Genomic DNA, 14,974 nt, shown 5'->3' with positions numbered 1-14,974 from the left:
AAGGAAAATGGTCAAAAATCACTGGGAAAATCAAAAAATTTATTTAAAAAAAAGCCAAAAATTCTGTGGAAAAATCTCAAAAATTCCATGGAAAAATCAAAAAATTGATTAAAAAAAAGCCAAAAATTCTGTGGAAAAAACCCAAAAATTCCATGGAAAACCAAAAAAAAATTAAAAAAAAAATCCGTGGAAAATTTCAAAATTCCCTGAAAGATTTCATTGAAAAATCCCCAAAATTTCATGGGAAAAATAGAAAAAAAAATTCCATGGAAAAATCAAAAAAATTCTTTGAAAAATTAAAAAAAAATCCATGGAAATTTTCAAAAATTCCCTGAAAAAATTTCGTTGGAAAAATCCAAAAAAATTCTCAAAAAATCCATGGAAAAATCCCCAAAAATTCCATGGAAAAATCAAAAAAATTCTTGAAAAATTAAAAAATAATCCATGGAAAATTTGAAAATTCCCTGAAAAAATTCGTGGAAAAATCCCCAAATTCCATGGAAAAATAAAAAAAAAAATCCTTGAAAAAGTAAAAAAAAGAGAAAAAAAAAATCCCTGGAAAATTTCAAAATTCCCTGAAAAATTTCATGGAAAAATCCCAAAAATTCCATGGAAAAATAAAAAAAAAATTCCTTGAAAAATTAAAAAAAAATCCTCAAAAAATTCCCAAAAAAAAAAAAAGAAAAATTCCGTGGAAAATTTCAAAATTCCCTGAAAAAATACAAAAAAATTCCGTGGCAAAATCCAAAAAATTTAAACAAAAAAATCCGTGGAAAATCCCTAAAATTCCCTGAAAAATCCATGGAAAAATAAAAAAAAAATCTTGAAAAATTCTAAAAAAATCCATGGAAAATTGGAAAATTCCCCGAAAAAAATTCGTGGAAAAATCCCAAAAATTCCATGGAAAAATCAAAAAAAATTCCTTGAAAATTCCAAAGAAAAAATCCACGGAAAATTTCACAATTTTCTGAAAAAATTCTATGGAAAAACCAAAAAAATTCTTGAAAAGTAAAAAAAAAAATCCATGGAAAATTGCAAAATTCCCTGAAAAATTCATGGAAAAATCCCAAAAATTCTTGAAAATTAAAAAAAAAATCTGTGGAAAATTTCAAATTCCCTAAAAAATTTCATGGAAAAATCCCTTGAAAAATATAAAAAAATCATTGAAAATTCAAAATTCCCTGAAAAATTCCGTGGAAAAAATCCCAAAAAATTCTTGAAAATTTAAAAAAAATTAAATGAAAAAAAATCTCCAAAAATTCTTATGGAAAATTCCCAAATTCAGATCTTCCACAGTTGAGGATTCCTCAAATTCCGGGAAATTCCATGGAAAAATGGTCAAATAATTCGGTGGGAAAATTAAAAAAAAAATTATAAATAAAAGGGCAAAAAATTCCGGGGAAAAATCCCCAAAATTCCATGGAAAAATCCCAAAAATTCTTGAAAAATTAAAAAAAATTGTAGAAAATTTCAAAATTCCCTGCAAAAAAATTCGTGGAAAAATCCCCAAAAATTCCATGGAAAAACAAAGAAATTCCATGAAAAATTTAAAAAAATCATCAAAAAATTCCAAAAATTGAAAAAAAAAATCCGTGGAAAATTTCAAATTCCCCGAAAAATTCCATGGAAAAATCCAAAAAAATTCTCAAAAAATTCCATGAAAAATTTCCAGAAAAATCCCATGGAAAAATCCCCAAAAATTCCATGGAAAAATCAAAAAATTCTTTGAAAAATTTAAAAAAAAAAAAATCCATGGAAAATTTCAAAATTCCCTGAAAAAATTTCGTGAAAATTCCCCAAAATTCCATGGAAAAACCAGAAAAAATTCCTGAAAAATTTAAAAAAAAGAGGAAAAAAAATCCCTGGAAAATTTTAAAATCCCCTGAAAAATTCGTGGAAAAATAAAAAAAAAATCTTGAAAACTTAAAAAAAAATATCCATGGAAAATTCAAAATTCCCTGGAAAATTTCATGGAAAAATTAAAAAAAAATTCGTTCAAAAAATTAAAAAAAAATTCCATGGAAAATTTCAAAATTCCCTCAAAAATTCCATGGAAAATCCCAAAAAATTCATTGAAAATCAAAAAAAATCCATGGAAAATCCCTAAAATTCCCTGAAAATTTTTCATGGAAAAATTTAAAAAATTCCTTGAAAAATTAAAAAAAATCCATGGAAAATTTCAAAATTTCCTGAAAAATTCAATGAAAAAATACAAAAAAAAAAAAATCCGTGGAAAAATCCCTAAAATTCCATGGAAAAATTAAAAAAAAGAGGGAAAAAATCTGCAGAAATGTCAAAATTCCCTGAAAAAATTTCTTGAAAAATTCCAAAAAAATTCAGTGGAAAAATTTAAAAAAAATTATTAAAATTTGGAAAAATGCAAAAAAATTCCAAAAAAAAATCCGTGGAAAATTTCAAAATTCCCTGAAAAAAAATTCGTGGAAAAATCCAAAAACATTCCTTGAAAAATTAAAAAAAAATCCGTGGAAAATTTCAACATTCCCTGAAAAAATTCATAGAAAAATCCAAAAATTCAATGGAAAAACAGAAAAAAAATTTAAAAAAAAATCCCTAAAACTTAAAAATTTCCCTAAAAAATTTCATGGAAAAATAAAAAAAATTCCTTGAAAAATTATAAAAAAATTTCCATGGAGAATGTCAAAAATCCCCAAAAATTCCATGGAAAAATCCCCAAAAATTCTATGGAAAAGTCCCTAAAATTCCATGGAAAAATTAAAAAAAATCCTTGAAAAATTAAAAAAATCCATGGAAAATTTCAAAATTCCCTGAAAAAAATTCGTGGAAAAAACCAAAAGCATTCCTTGAAAAATTAAAAAAAATCCATAAAAAATTTTGAAATTTCCTGGAAAATTCAGTGCAAAAATCCGAAAAAAATTCATGGAAAAACAAAACAAAAAAAAAATCGTGGAAAATTTCAAAATTCCCTGAAAAATTTCATGCAAAAATTCAAAAAATTCCATGGAAAAATAAAAGAAAATTCCTGGAAAAATTAAAAAAAAAAAAAAAAGAAAAAAAATCCATGGAAAATTTCGAAATTCCCTGAAAAAATTCCATGGAAAAATAGAAAAAAAAATCTTGAAAAATAAAAAAAAGAATCCGTGGAAAATTTCAAAATTCCGTGGAAAAATCCCCAAAATTCTTGAAAAATTAAAAAAATTCAATGAAAAAAAATCTCCAAAAATTCTTATGAAAAATCCCCAAATTCATCAAATTCTGAAACAATTCCATCCAAAAATTCCCTGGGAAAAAAAAAATTGATTACAAAAAATCCAAAAATTCCATGGAAAAACCAAAAAAAATCCCGGAAAATTAAAAAAAGAAATCCATGGAAAATTTCAAAATATTTTCCCCCAAATTCCCCATTTTTTTTCCCCTTCCCCCCCCATTTTTACCTCTAAATTCCCCATTTATTTTTGCCCAAAATCCCCATTTATTTTTCCCCAAAATCCCCATTTTTCCCATTATTATTTTTGCCCAAAATCCCCATTTTTCCCCCATTTTCCTTCCATTTTCCCCCTTTTTTTCCCCATTTTCCCCCCATTTTCCCCCATTTATTTTGCCCAAAATCCCCATTTTTTCCCCATTTTTTCCCATTTTTCCCTATTCTTATTTTGCCCAAAATCCCATTTCCCCCCCCCCATTTTCCCCCCATTTTTTGCCCAAAATTCCCCATTTATTTTTGCCCATTTTTCCCCATTTTTTCCCCATTGTTATTTTGCCCAAAATCCCCATTTTTTCCCCATTTTTCCCCATTTATTTTTGCCCAAAATCCCCATTATTTTGCTCAAAATCCCATTTTTCCCCCACTTTTTCCCCATTTTTCCCCAATTTTCCCCATTTATTTTTGTCCAAAATCCCCATTTTTCCCATTGATTTTTGCCCAAAATCCCCATTTTTTCCCCATTTATTTTTGCCCAAAATTCCCCATTATTTTTGCCCAAAATCCCCATTTTTCCCCATTATTATTTTCCCCAAAATCCCCATTTTTTCCACCATTTTTTCCCCATTTTCCCCCATTTTCCCCCATTTTCCCATTATTTTTTTGCCCAAAATCCCCATTTTTCCCCATTTTCCCCATTGTTATTTTGCCGAAAATCCCCATTTTTTCCCCAAAATCCCCATTTATTTTTTGCCCAAAATCCCCATTTCCCCCCCCATTTTCCCCCTTTTTCTCCCCCATTATCCCCATTTATTTTTGCCCAAAATCCCCATTTTTTCCCCATTTTCCCCCCATTTTTTGCCCAGAATTCCCCCATTGATTTTTGCCCAATATCCCCATGTTTCCCCCATTTTCCCCATTATTTTTTGCCCAAAATCCCCATTTATTTTTGTCCAAAATCCCCATTTTTTCCCCATTTTTCCCCATTGATTTTTGCCCAAAATCCCCATTCTTTCCCCATTTTTCCCCATTTTTCTGCCATTATTTTTTCCCCAAAATCCCCATTTTTCCCCATTTATTTTTGCCCAAAATCCCATTTTTCCCCATTATTATTTTACCCAAAATCCCCATTTTTCCCATGTATTTTTCCCCAAAATCCCCATTATTTTTTTGCCCAAAATCCCCATTTTTCCCCCATTTTTCCCCATTATTATTTTACCCAAAATCCCCATTTTTCCCCCATTTCTCCCCATTTTTCCCCATTTATTTTTCCCCAAAATCCCCATTATTTTTTGCCCAAAATCCCCATTTTTCCCATTTTCCCCCTATTTTCCCCCCATTTTTCCCCCATTTCCCCATTTTTTCCCCTATTTTCCCCATTGATTTTTGCCCAAAATCCCCATTTTTTGCCCAAAATCCCCATTATTATTTTGCCAAAATCCCCATTTTTCCCCCATTTTTCCCCCCATTTTCCCCCATTGATTTTTGCCCAAAATCCCCATTTTTTCCCCATTTTTCCCCAATTTTTCCCCATTGATTTTTGCCCAAAATCCCCATTTTTTCCCATTTCCCCCCCATTTTTCCCCATTATTATTTTGCCCAAAATCCCCATTTATTTTCCCCAAAATCCCCATTTATTTTTGCCCAAAATCCCCATTTTTCCCCATTTATTTTTGCCCAAAATCCCCATTTCCCCCCCCTATTTTCCCCCTATTTTTCCCCATTTTTTCCCCATTTTCCCCCATTTTTCCCCATTGTTATTTTGCCCAAAATCCCCATTTTTTGCCCAAAATTCCCCATTTATTTTTCCCCAAAATCCCCATTTTTTTGCCCAAAATCCCCATTTATTTTTCCCCAAAATCCCCATTTTTCCCCCATTTATTTTTGCCCAAAATCCCCATTTTTGCCCCATTTTTCCCCATTGTTATTTTTGCCCAAAATCCCCATTTTTCCCCATTTCCCCCCATTTTTCCCCTATTTTTTCCCCAATTTTTCCCCAATTTTCCCATTTATGTTTGCCCAAATTCCCCATTTTCCCCCAGTATTATTTTGCCCAAAATCCCCATTTTTCCGCATTTTTCCCCCATTTTCCCCCCACTTTCCCCCAAAATTCCCATTTATTTTTGCCCAAAATCCCCATTTTCCCCCCCATTTTCCCCCCCATTTTCCCCATTATTATTTTGCCCAAAATCCCCATTTTTCCCCCCCATTTTCCCCCATTTTTTCCCATTTATTTTTGCCCAAAATCCCCATTTTTTTCCCCATTTTTCCCCATTGTTATTTTGCCCAAAATCCCCATTTTTTCCCCATTTTTCCCCATTGTTATTTTGCCCAAAATCCCCATTTTTCCCCCATTTTTTCCCCATTTTCCCCCATTTTTTCCCCCATTTTTCCCCCATTTTTCCCCATTTATTTTTGCCCAAAATCCCCATTTTTCCCCATTATTATTTTCCCCAAAATCCCCATTTTTCCCCCCATTTTCCCCCATTATTATTTTACCCAAAATCCCCATTTTCCCCCATTTTTCCCCATTTATTTTTGCCCATATTCCCCATTTATTTTTCCCCAAAATCCCCATTTTTCCCCATTTATTTTTCCCCACTTTTTCCCCATTTTTCCCCCATTTTCCCCCATTATTATTTTCCCCAAAATCCCCATTTTCTCCATTTATTTTTGCCCAAAATCCCCAGTATTATTTTGCCCAAAATCCCCATTTTCCCCCCATTTTCCCCCCATTTTCCCCCCATTTTTTGCCCAAAATTCGCAATTTATTTTTGCCCAAAATCCCCATTTTTTTCCCCATTTTTCCCCATTATTTTTTTGCCCAAAATCCCCATTTTTTTGCCCAAAATCCCCATTTTTTCCCCCATTTTTCCCCATTATTATTTTGCCCAAAATCCCCATTTTTCCCCATTTATTGTTGCCCAAAATCCCCATTTTTTCCCCATTTTTTCCCCATTTTTCCCCATTTCCCCCAAAATTCCCCATTATTATTTTTGCCCAAAATCCCCATTTTCCCCCCCATTTTCCCCATTTATTTGTGCCCAAATTCCCCATTTTTCCCCATTTTTTGCCCAAAATTCCCATTTATTTTATCCAAAATCCCCATTTTTTTCCCCTTTTTTCCCCCATTTTTCCCCATTTATTTTTCCCAAAAATCCCCATTTTTTCCCCATTATTATTTTTCCCCAAAATCCCCATTTTTCCCCCATTTTCCCCCCATTTTTCCCCATTTTTTCCCCAAAATCCCCATTATTATTTTTGCCCAAAATCCCCATTTTTTCCCCATTTTCCCCATTTTCCCCCTATTTTCCCCCATTTTTTCCCCAAAATCCCCATTATTATTTTTGCCCAAAATCCCCATTTTTCCCCCATTTTTCCCCCATTTTCCCCCCATTTTCCCCAAAATCCCCATTTATTTTTGCCCAAAATCCCCATTTTTCCCCATTGATTTTTGCCTAAAATCCCCATTTCTCCCCTATTTTCCCCCTATTTTTCCCCCATTTTTCCCCATTTTTCCCCAATTTTTCCCCCCATTTTTTTGCCCCAAATCCCCATTTATTTTTGCCCAAAATCCCCATTTTTTTCCCCATTTTTCCCCATTTTTCCCCATTTTCCCCCATTTTCCCCATTATTATTTTGCCCAAAATCCCCATTATTATTTTGCCCAAAATCCCCATTTTTTCCCCATTTTTTCCCCATTTTTTCCCCCATTTTTCCCCATTTTTCCCCCATTTTTTTCCCTCCCAGCGCCGCGGCCGCCCCAGCCCCCGCCAGGATCGGCTGCTCCGGGAGCGGCTCCGGGAGCTCTTCCTGAGGGAGGAGGAGGAGGAGGGGGAGGAAGAAAATCCTGGAATTCCAGAGGTGAAAAATGGGGAAAAAATGGGAAAAAAAGGGGGGGAAAATTGGGGGAAAAGTGGGGGAAATTTGGGGGAAAAATGGGGTAAAAATGGGGAATTCAGGGGAAAATGGGGAAAATCAGGGGAAAAATGGGGAATTTTGGGGGGAAAATGGGGGGAAAAATGGGGGAATTTTGGGGCCAAAAATGGGGGAAATCGGGGGGAAAAAGGGGGTAAAAATGGGGAATTTTGGGGGGAAAATGAGGGAATTTTGGGGGGAAAATGGGGAAAATTTGGGGAATTTTGGGGCCAAAAATGGGGAAAAATCGGGGGAAAATGGGGAATTTTGGAGTAAAAAAAGGGCCACAAATGGGGGAAAATCAGGGGAAAAAAGGGGTAAAAATGGGGGGAAAATGGAGAAAATTTGGGGAATTTTGGGGCCAAAAATGGGGAATTTTGGGAAAATAATGGGGAAAAATCGGGGAAAAATGGGGAATTTTGGGGTAAAAAAGGGGGAAAAAGGGGAAAATTTTGGGGGAAAATGGGGAATTTTGAGGTAAAAAAAGGGGCGAAAAATGGGGAAAATTGGGGGAAAAATGGGGAAAATTTGGGGAATTTTGGGGCTAAAATGGGAAAAATCGGGGGGAAAAATGGGGAATTTTGGGGGAAAAATGGGGAATTTTGGGATAATAATGGGGAAAAATCGGGGGAAAAATGGGAATTTTTGGGTAAAAAAAGGCGGGAAAAATGGGGAATTTTGGGTGAAAAATGGGGGAAAATGGGGAAAATTTGGGGAATTTTGGGACCAAAAATGGGGAATTTTGGGGCCAAAAATGGGGGGAAATCGGGGGGAAAATGTGGAATTTTGGGGAAAGTGGGGCGAAAAATGGGAATTTTGGGGCCAAAAATGGGGAAAAATTGGGGGAAAAATGGGGTAAAAATGGGGAATTTGGGGGCCAAAAATGGGGAAAAATCAGGGGGAAAAAGGGTAAAAATGGGGAATTTTGGGGGAAAATGGGAAAATTTGGGGAATTTTGGGGGAAAATTGGGGAATTTTGGGGCCAAAAATGGGGAAAATCAGTGGAAAAATGGGGAATTTTGGGGGGAAATGGGGTAAAAATTGGAATTTTGGGGGGAAAAAAAGGTGGAAAAATGGGGAAATTTGGGGGAAAAATGGGAAAATTTGGGGAATTTTGGGGTGAAAATTTGGGGAATTTTGGGGCCAAAAATGGGAAAAAATCGGGGGAAATAGGGAATTTTGGGGTATAAAAAGGGGGGGAAAAGGGGAATTTGGGGACCAAAAATGGGGGAAAATCGGGGGAAAAATCGGGGAAAAATGGGGAATTTTGAGGTAAAAAAAAGGGGGGAAAGTGGGGAATTTGGGGGAAAATCGGGGGAAGATGGGGGGAAAATGGAGAAAATTTAGGGGATTTTGGTGGGAAAATTTAGGGAATATTGGGGCCAAAAATGGAAAAAAATCGGGGAAATGGGGAATTTTGGGTAAAAAAAGGGGGGAAAATGGGGAAATTTGGGGGTAAAAAAGAGGGGGGGAAATGGGGAATTTTGGGGTAAAAAAAGGGGGAAAATTGGGAATTTTGGGGGAAAATTTGGGGAATTTTGGGGCTGAAAATGGGGAAAAATCGGGGGGAAAATGGGGAATTTTGGGATAAAAAAGGGAGGGGAAATGGGGAATTTGGGGGAAAAATGGGGGAAAATCGGGGGAAAAATGTGAACTTTGGGGCCAAAAATGGGGGAAAATTGGGGGGAAAATGGGGCCAAAAATGGTGAAAAAATCGGGGGAAAAAGGGAATTTGGGGGGAAAATGGGGTAAAAATGGGGAATTTTGGGGACAAAAATGGGGAAAAATCAGGGGAAAAAAGGGGTAAAAATGGGGAAATTTGGGGGAAAAATGGGGAAAATTTGGGAATTATGGGGCCAAAAATGGGGAAAATCAGGGGAAAAATGGGAATTTTGGGGGGGAAATGGGGAAAAAATTGGGAATTTTGGGGGGAAAAAAGGTGGAAAAATGGGGAATTTTGGGGCCAAAAATGGGGGAAAATCGGGGGAAAATGGGGGGAAATGGAGAAAATTTAGGGAATTTTGGTGGGAAAATTTGGGGAATTTTGGGGGGAAAAATGGAAAAAATCGGGGAAAATGGGGAATTTTGGGGAAAAAAAGGGGGAAAAAATTGGGGAAAATTTGGGGGGGGAATGGGGGAAAAATGGGGAATTTTGAGGTTAAAAAAGGGGCGAAAAATGGGGAAAATTGGGGGTAAAAATGGGGAAAATTTGGGGAATTTTGGGGCTAAAATGGGGAAAAATCAGGGGAAAAAATGGGGAATTTGGGGGGAAAAATGGGGAATTTTGGATAATAATGGGGAAAAATCGGGGGGAAAATGTGGAATTTTGGGGAAAAAAAGGGGAAAAATGGGAATTTTGGGGGAAAATGGGGAAAATTTGGGGAATTTTGGGACCAAAAATCAGGGGAATTTAGGGGGAAAAATGGGAATTTTGGGGCCAAAAATGGGGGAAATCGGGGGGAAAATGGGGCGAAAAATGGGGAATTTTGGGGCCAAAAATGGGGAAAAATTGCGGGAAAAATGGGGGAAAAATGGGGAATTTTGGGGGAAAAATGGGGAATTTTGAGGTAAAAAAAATGGGGGGAAAATGGGGAATTTTGGGGCCAAAAATGGGGGAAAATCGGAGGGAAAATGGAGAAAATTTAGGGAATTTTGGTGGGAAAATTTGGGAATTTTGGGGCCAAAAATGGGGAAAAATCGGGGGATAAATGGGTAAAAATGGGGAAATTTGGGGATTTTGGGGTAAAAAAAGGGGGGGAAATGGGGAATTTTGGGGAAAATTGGGGAAAAAGTGGGGAAAGTTTGGGGAATTTTGGGGACAAAAATGGGGAAAAATCAGGGGAAAAAAGGGGTAAAAATGGGGAAATTTGGGCCAAAAATGGGGGAAAATCGGGGGAAATGGGGGGAAATGGAGAAATTTAGGGAATTTTGGTGGGAAATTTGGGGAATTTTGGGGGGAAAAATGGAAAAAATCGGGGGAAAATGGGGAATTTGGGGGAAAAAAAGGGGGAAAAAATTGGGGAAAATTTGGGGGGGGGAATGGGGGAAAAATGGGAATTTTGAGGTTAAAAAAGGGGCGAAAAATGGGGAAAATTGGGGTAAAAATGGGGAAAATTTGGGGAATTTTGGGGCTAAAATGGGGAAAAATCAGGGGAAAAAATGGGGAATTTGGGGGGAAAAATGGGGAATTTTGGGATAATAATGGGGAAAAATCGGGGGGAAAATGTGGAATTTTGGGGAAAAAAAGGGGGAAAAATGGGGAATTTTGGGGGAAAATGGGGAAAATTTGGGGAATTTTGGGACCAAAAATCAGGGGAATTTAGGGGAAAAATGGGGAATTTTGGGGCCAAAAATGGGGGAATCGGGGGGAAAATGGGCGAAAAATGGGGAATTTTGGGGCCAAAAATGGGGAAAAATTGCGGGAAAAATGGGGGAAAAATGGGAATTTTGGGGGAAAAATGGGGAATTTTGAGGTAAAAAAAATGGGGGAAAATGGGGAATTTTGGGGCCAAAAATGGGGGAAAATCGGAGGGAAAATGGAGAAAATTTAGGGAATTTTGGTGGGAAAATTTGGGGAATTTTGGGCCAAAAATGGAAAAAAATCGGGGGAAAAATGGGAATTTTGGGACAATAATGGGGAAAAAACGGGGGAAAATGGGGGTAAAAATGGGGAATTTTGGGGGGCCAAAAATGGGGAAAAATTGGGGGAAAAAAGGGGAATTTGGGGGGAAAAATGGGGTAAAATGGGGAATTTTGGGGCCAAAAATGGGGAAAAATCGGGGGAAAAAAGGGGTAAAAGTGGGGAAAATTTGGGGCCAAAAAAGGGGAAAAATTGGGGGAAAAAAGGGGAATTTGGGGGGAAAAATGGGGTTAAAATGGGGAATTTTGGGGCCAAAAATGGGGAAAAATCAGGGGGAAAAAAGGGGTAAAAATGGGGAAATTTGGGGGAAAAATGGGGAATTTTGAGGTAAAAAAATGGGGGGAAAATGGGGAATTTGGGGGGAAAATGGGGGGAAAATGGGGAAAATTTGGAGAATTTTGGGGCCAAAAATGGGGAAAATCGGGGAAAAATGGGGGTAAAAATGGGGAATTTGGGTGTAAAAAAAGGGGGGGGAAATGGGGAATTTTGCTGCGAAAAAAAGGGGAAAAATGGGGACAAAAATGGAGAAAATTTGGGGAATTTTGGTGGGGAAATGGGGAATTTTGGGGGGAAAATGGAGGTAAAAATGGGGAATTTTTTGGGGAAAAATGTGGGGGAAATGGGGATTTTTGGAAAAAATAAGTGGGGGATTTTGGGGTAAAAAAGGGGGAAATGGGGAATTTGGGGTAAAAAAAGGGGGGGGAAAATGGGGAATTTTGGGGAAAAATGGGTGAAAAAATGGGGAAAATTTGGGGAATTTTGGGGCCAAAAATGGGGGGGAATCGGGGGAAAAAAGGGGAATTTGGGGGAAAATGGGTAAAAATGGGGAATTTTGGGGACAAAAATGGGGAAAAATCAGGGGAAAAAAGGGGTAAAAATGGGGAAATTTGGGGGGAAAATGGAAGGGAAAATGGGGGAAATTTGGGGAATTTTGGGGCCAAAAATGGGGAAAAATCGGGGGGAAAATGGGGAATTTTGGGGAAAAAATTGGGGAAAATTTGGGGAATTTTGGGGGGAAAATGGGGAAATTTGGGGGAAAAAATGGGGAAATTTGGGGAAAAAATGGGGAAAATTTGGGGAATTTTGGGTAAAAAATGAATGGGGAAAAATCGGGGGATAAAAGGGATAAAAATGGGGAATTTTGGGGTGAAAATTTGGGGAATTTTGGGGCCAAAAATGGGGAATTTTGGGGGGAAAATGAGGATTTTTGGGGAAAAAAGGGGGGAAATTTGGGGAATTTTGGTGGGAATTATGGGAAAAATCGGGGAAAAATGGGGAATTTTGGGGTATAAAAAGGGGGGGAAAAATGGGGAAAATGGGGAATTTTGGGGCCAAAAATGGGGGAAAATCGGGGGGAAAATGGGGGCAAAATGGAGAAAATTTAGGGAATTTTGGTGGGGAATTTTGGGGCCAAAAATGGGGAAAAATCAGGGCAAAAATGGGGAATTTGGGATAATAATGGGGAAAAAAGGGGTAAAAATGGGGAAATTTGGGGCCAAAAATGGGGAATTTGGGGGGAAAAATGGGGAAAATGGGGAATTTTGGGGCCAAAAATGGGGGAAAATCGGAGGGAAAATGGAGAAAATTTAGGGAATTTTGGTGGGAAAATTTGGGGAATTTTGGGGCCAAAAATGGAAAAAAATCGGGGGAAAAATGGGGAATTTTGGGGTAAAAAAGGTGGGAAAATGGGGAATTTTGGGGGCAAAAATGGGGGAAAAACGGGGGAAAAAAGGGGAATTTGGGAATTTGGGGGGAAAAATTGGGAAATTTGGGGTAAAAAGGGGGGGAAATGGGGAATTTTGGGGGAAAAATGGGGAAAATTTTGGGAATTTTGGGGAAAAAATGGGGAAAATCGGGGGAAAATGGGGAATTTTGGGGCCAAAAATGGGGAAAATTTGAGGGAAAAATGTGGAATTTTGGGGCCAAAAATGGGGGGAAATCGGGGGAAAATGGGGAATTTTGGGGTAAAAAAGGGGAAAAGGGGAATTTTGGGGGGAAAATGGGGGAAAAATGGGGGAAATTTGGGGAATTTTGGGGCCAAAAATGGGGGAAATTGGGGGGAAAATGTGGAATTTTGGGGGAAAATGGGGCGAAAATGGGGAATTTTGGGGCCAAAAATGGGGAAAATTGGGGAAAAAAGGGGAATTTGGGGGGGAAAATGGGGTAAAATTGGGAATTTTTGGGGGAAAAAAAGGTGGGAAAATGGGGAATTTTGGGGAATAATGGGGGGAAAAATGGGAAAACTTGGGGAATTTTGGGGCCAAAAATGGAAAAAAATCGGGGGAAAAATGGGGAATTTTGGGGTGAAGAAGAGGGGTAAAAATGGGGAATTTTGGGGGAAAATATGGGGAAAAATTGGCGGAAAAATGGAGAAAATTTAGGAATTTTGGGGCCAGAAATGGGGGAAAATCGGGAGAAAAGGGGGAATTTTTTGGGGAAAATGGGGAATTTGGAGGGTAAAAATGGGGAAAAAATCGGGGAAAATGGGGAATTTTGGGAAAAATGGGGGGGAAATGGGGAATTTTGGGGGAAAAAAGGGGGGCGAAATAGGGAATTTTGGGGTAAAATGGGGGGAAAAATGGGGAAAATTTGGGGCAAAATGGGGGGAAAATGGGGAAAATTTGGGGAATTTTGGGGCTAAAAATGGGGAAAAATCAGGGAAAATGGGGAATTTTGGGGTAAAAAAAGGGGCGAAAAATGGGGAATTTTGGGGCCAAAAATGGGGAAAAATCAGGGGAAAATGGGGAATTTTGGGGGTAAAAAAAGGGGCAAAAAATGGGGAATTTTGGGGACAAAAATGGGGGAAAAATCAGGGGAAAAAAGGGGTAAAAATGGGGAATTTTGGGGGGAAAATGGGGAAAATTTGGGGAATTATGGGGGGAAAATTTGGGGAATTTGGGGCCAAAAATGGGCAAAATCAGGGAAAAATGGGAATTTTGGGGGGGAAATGGGGTAAAAATTGGGAATTTTGGGGGGAAAAAAGGTGAAAAATGGGGAATTTTGGGGGAATAATGGGGGGAAAAATGGGAAAATTTGGGGAATTTTGGGGCCAAAATGGAAAAAATCGGGGGGAAAATGGGGAATTTTGGAGTATAAAAAGGGGGGAAAAGGGGAATTTGGGGACCAAAAATGCGGAAAAATCGGGGGAAAAATGGGGGGAAAATGGAGAAAATTTAGGGAATTTTGGGGCCAAAAATGGAAAAAAATCGGGAAAAATGGGGAATTTTGGGGTAAAAAAAGGGGGAAAAATTGGGAAAAATTTGGGGGGGGAATGGGGGAAAAATGGGGAATTTTGAGGTTAAAAAAGGGGCGAAAAATGGGGAAAATTGGGGGGAAAAATGGGGAAAATTTGGGGAATTTTGGGGCTAAAATGGGGAAAAATCGGGGGAAAAATGGGGAATTTGGGGGAAAAATGGGGAATTTTGGGATAATAATGGGGAAAAATCGGGGAAAAATGGGAATTTTTGGTAAAAAAAGGCGGGAAAAATGGGGAATTTTGGGTGAAAAATGGGGAAAATTTGGGGAATTTTGGGACCAAAAATGGGGAATATAGGGGGAAAAATGGGGAATTTTGGGCCAAAATGGGGGGAAATTGGGGGGAAAATGTGGAATTTTGGGGGGACAATGGGGCCAAAAATGGGGAAAAATTGGGGAAAAAATGGGGAAAAATTGGGGAAAAAAGGGGTAAAAATGGGAAAATCGGGGAAAAAATGGGAATTTTGGGGTAAAAAAAGGGGGGAAAATGGGAATTTTGGGGCCGAAAATCGGGGGAAAATGGAGAAAATTTCGGGAATTTTGGTGGGAAAATTTGGGGAATTTTGGGGCCAAAAATGGGGAAAATCAGGGGAAAAATGGGGAATTTTGGGGGGAAATGGGGTAAAAATTGGGAATTTTTGGGGGAAAAAAAAGGTGGAAAAATGGGAATTTTGGGGCCAAAAATGGGGGAAATCGGGGGGAAAATGGGGGGGAAATGGAGAAAATTTAGGGAATTTTGGTGGGAAAATTTGGGGAATTTT

General features: G+C 37.8%; 1 long non-coding RNA gene across 1 annotated transcript in view; it reads left to right on the top strand.

The window, feature by feature from the left end:
* Positions 1-7,148: 7,148 nt before the first annotated feature.
* The window catches only part of LOC143696191 (uncharacterized), a 35,172-nt gene continuing 27,346 nt past the window's right edge, over positions 7,149-14,974 (top strand). Inside the window, exon 1 of the long non-coding RNA XR_013185648.1 lies at positions 7,149-7,264. This is a non-coding gene — a long non-coding RNA (uncharacterized LOC143696191). The remainder of the gene's footprint in view (positions 7,265-14,974) is intronic.

The sequence above is a fragment of the Agelaius phoeniceus genome, chromosome 1 (assembly GCF_051311805.1).
Source record: "Agelaius phoeniceus isolate bAgePho1 chromosome 1, bAgePho1.hap1, whole genome shotgun sequence".
NCBI lineage: Eukaryota > Metazoa > Chordata > Aves > Passeriformes > Icteridae > Agelaius > Agelaius phoeniceus.
This window is presented reverse-complemented; position numbering and strand designations above follow the sequence as displayed.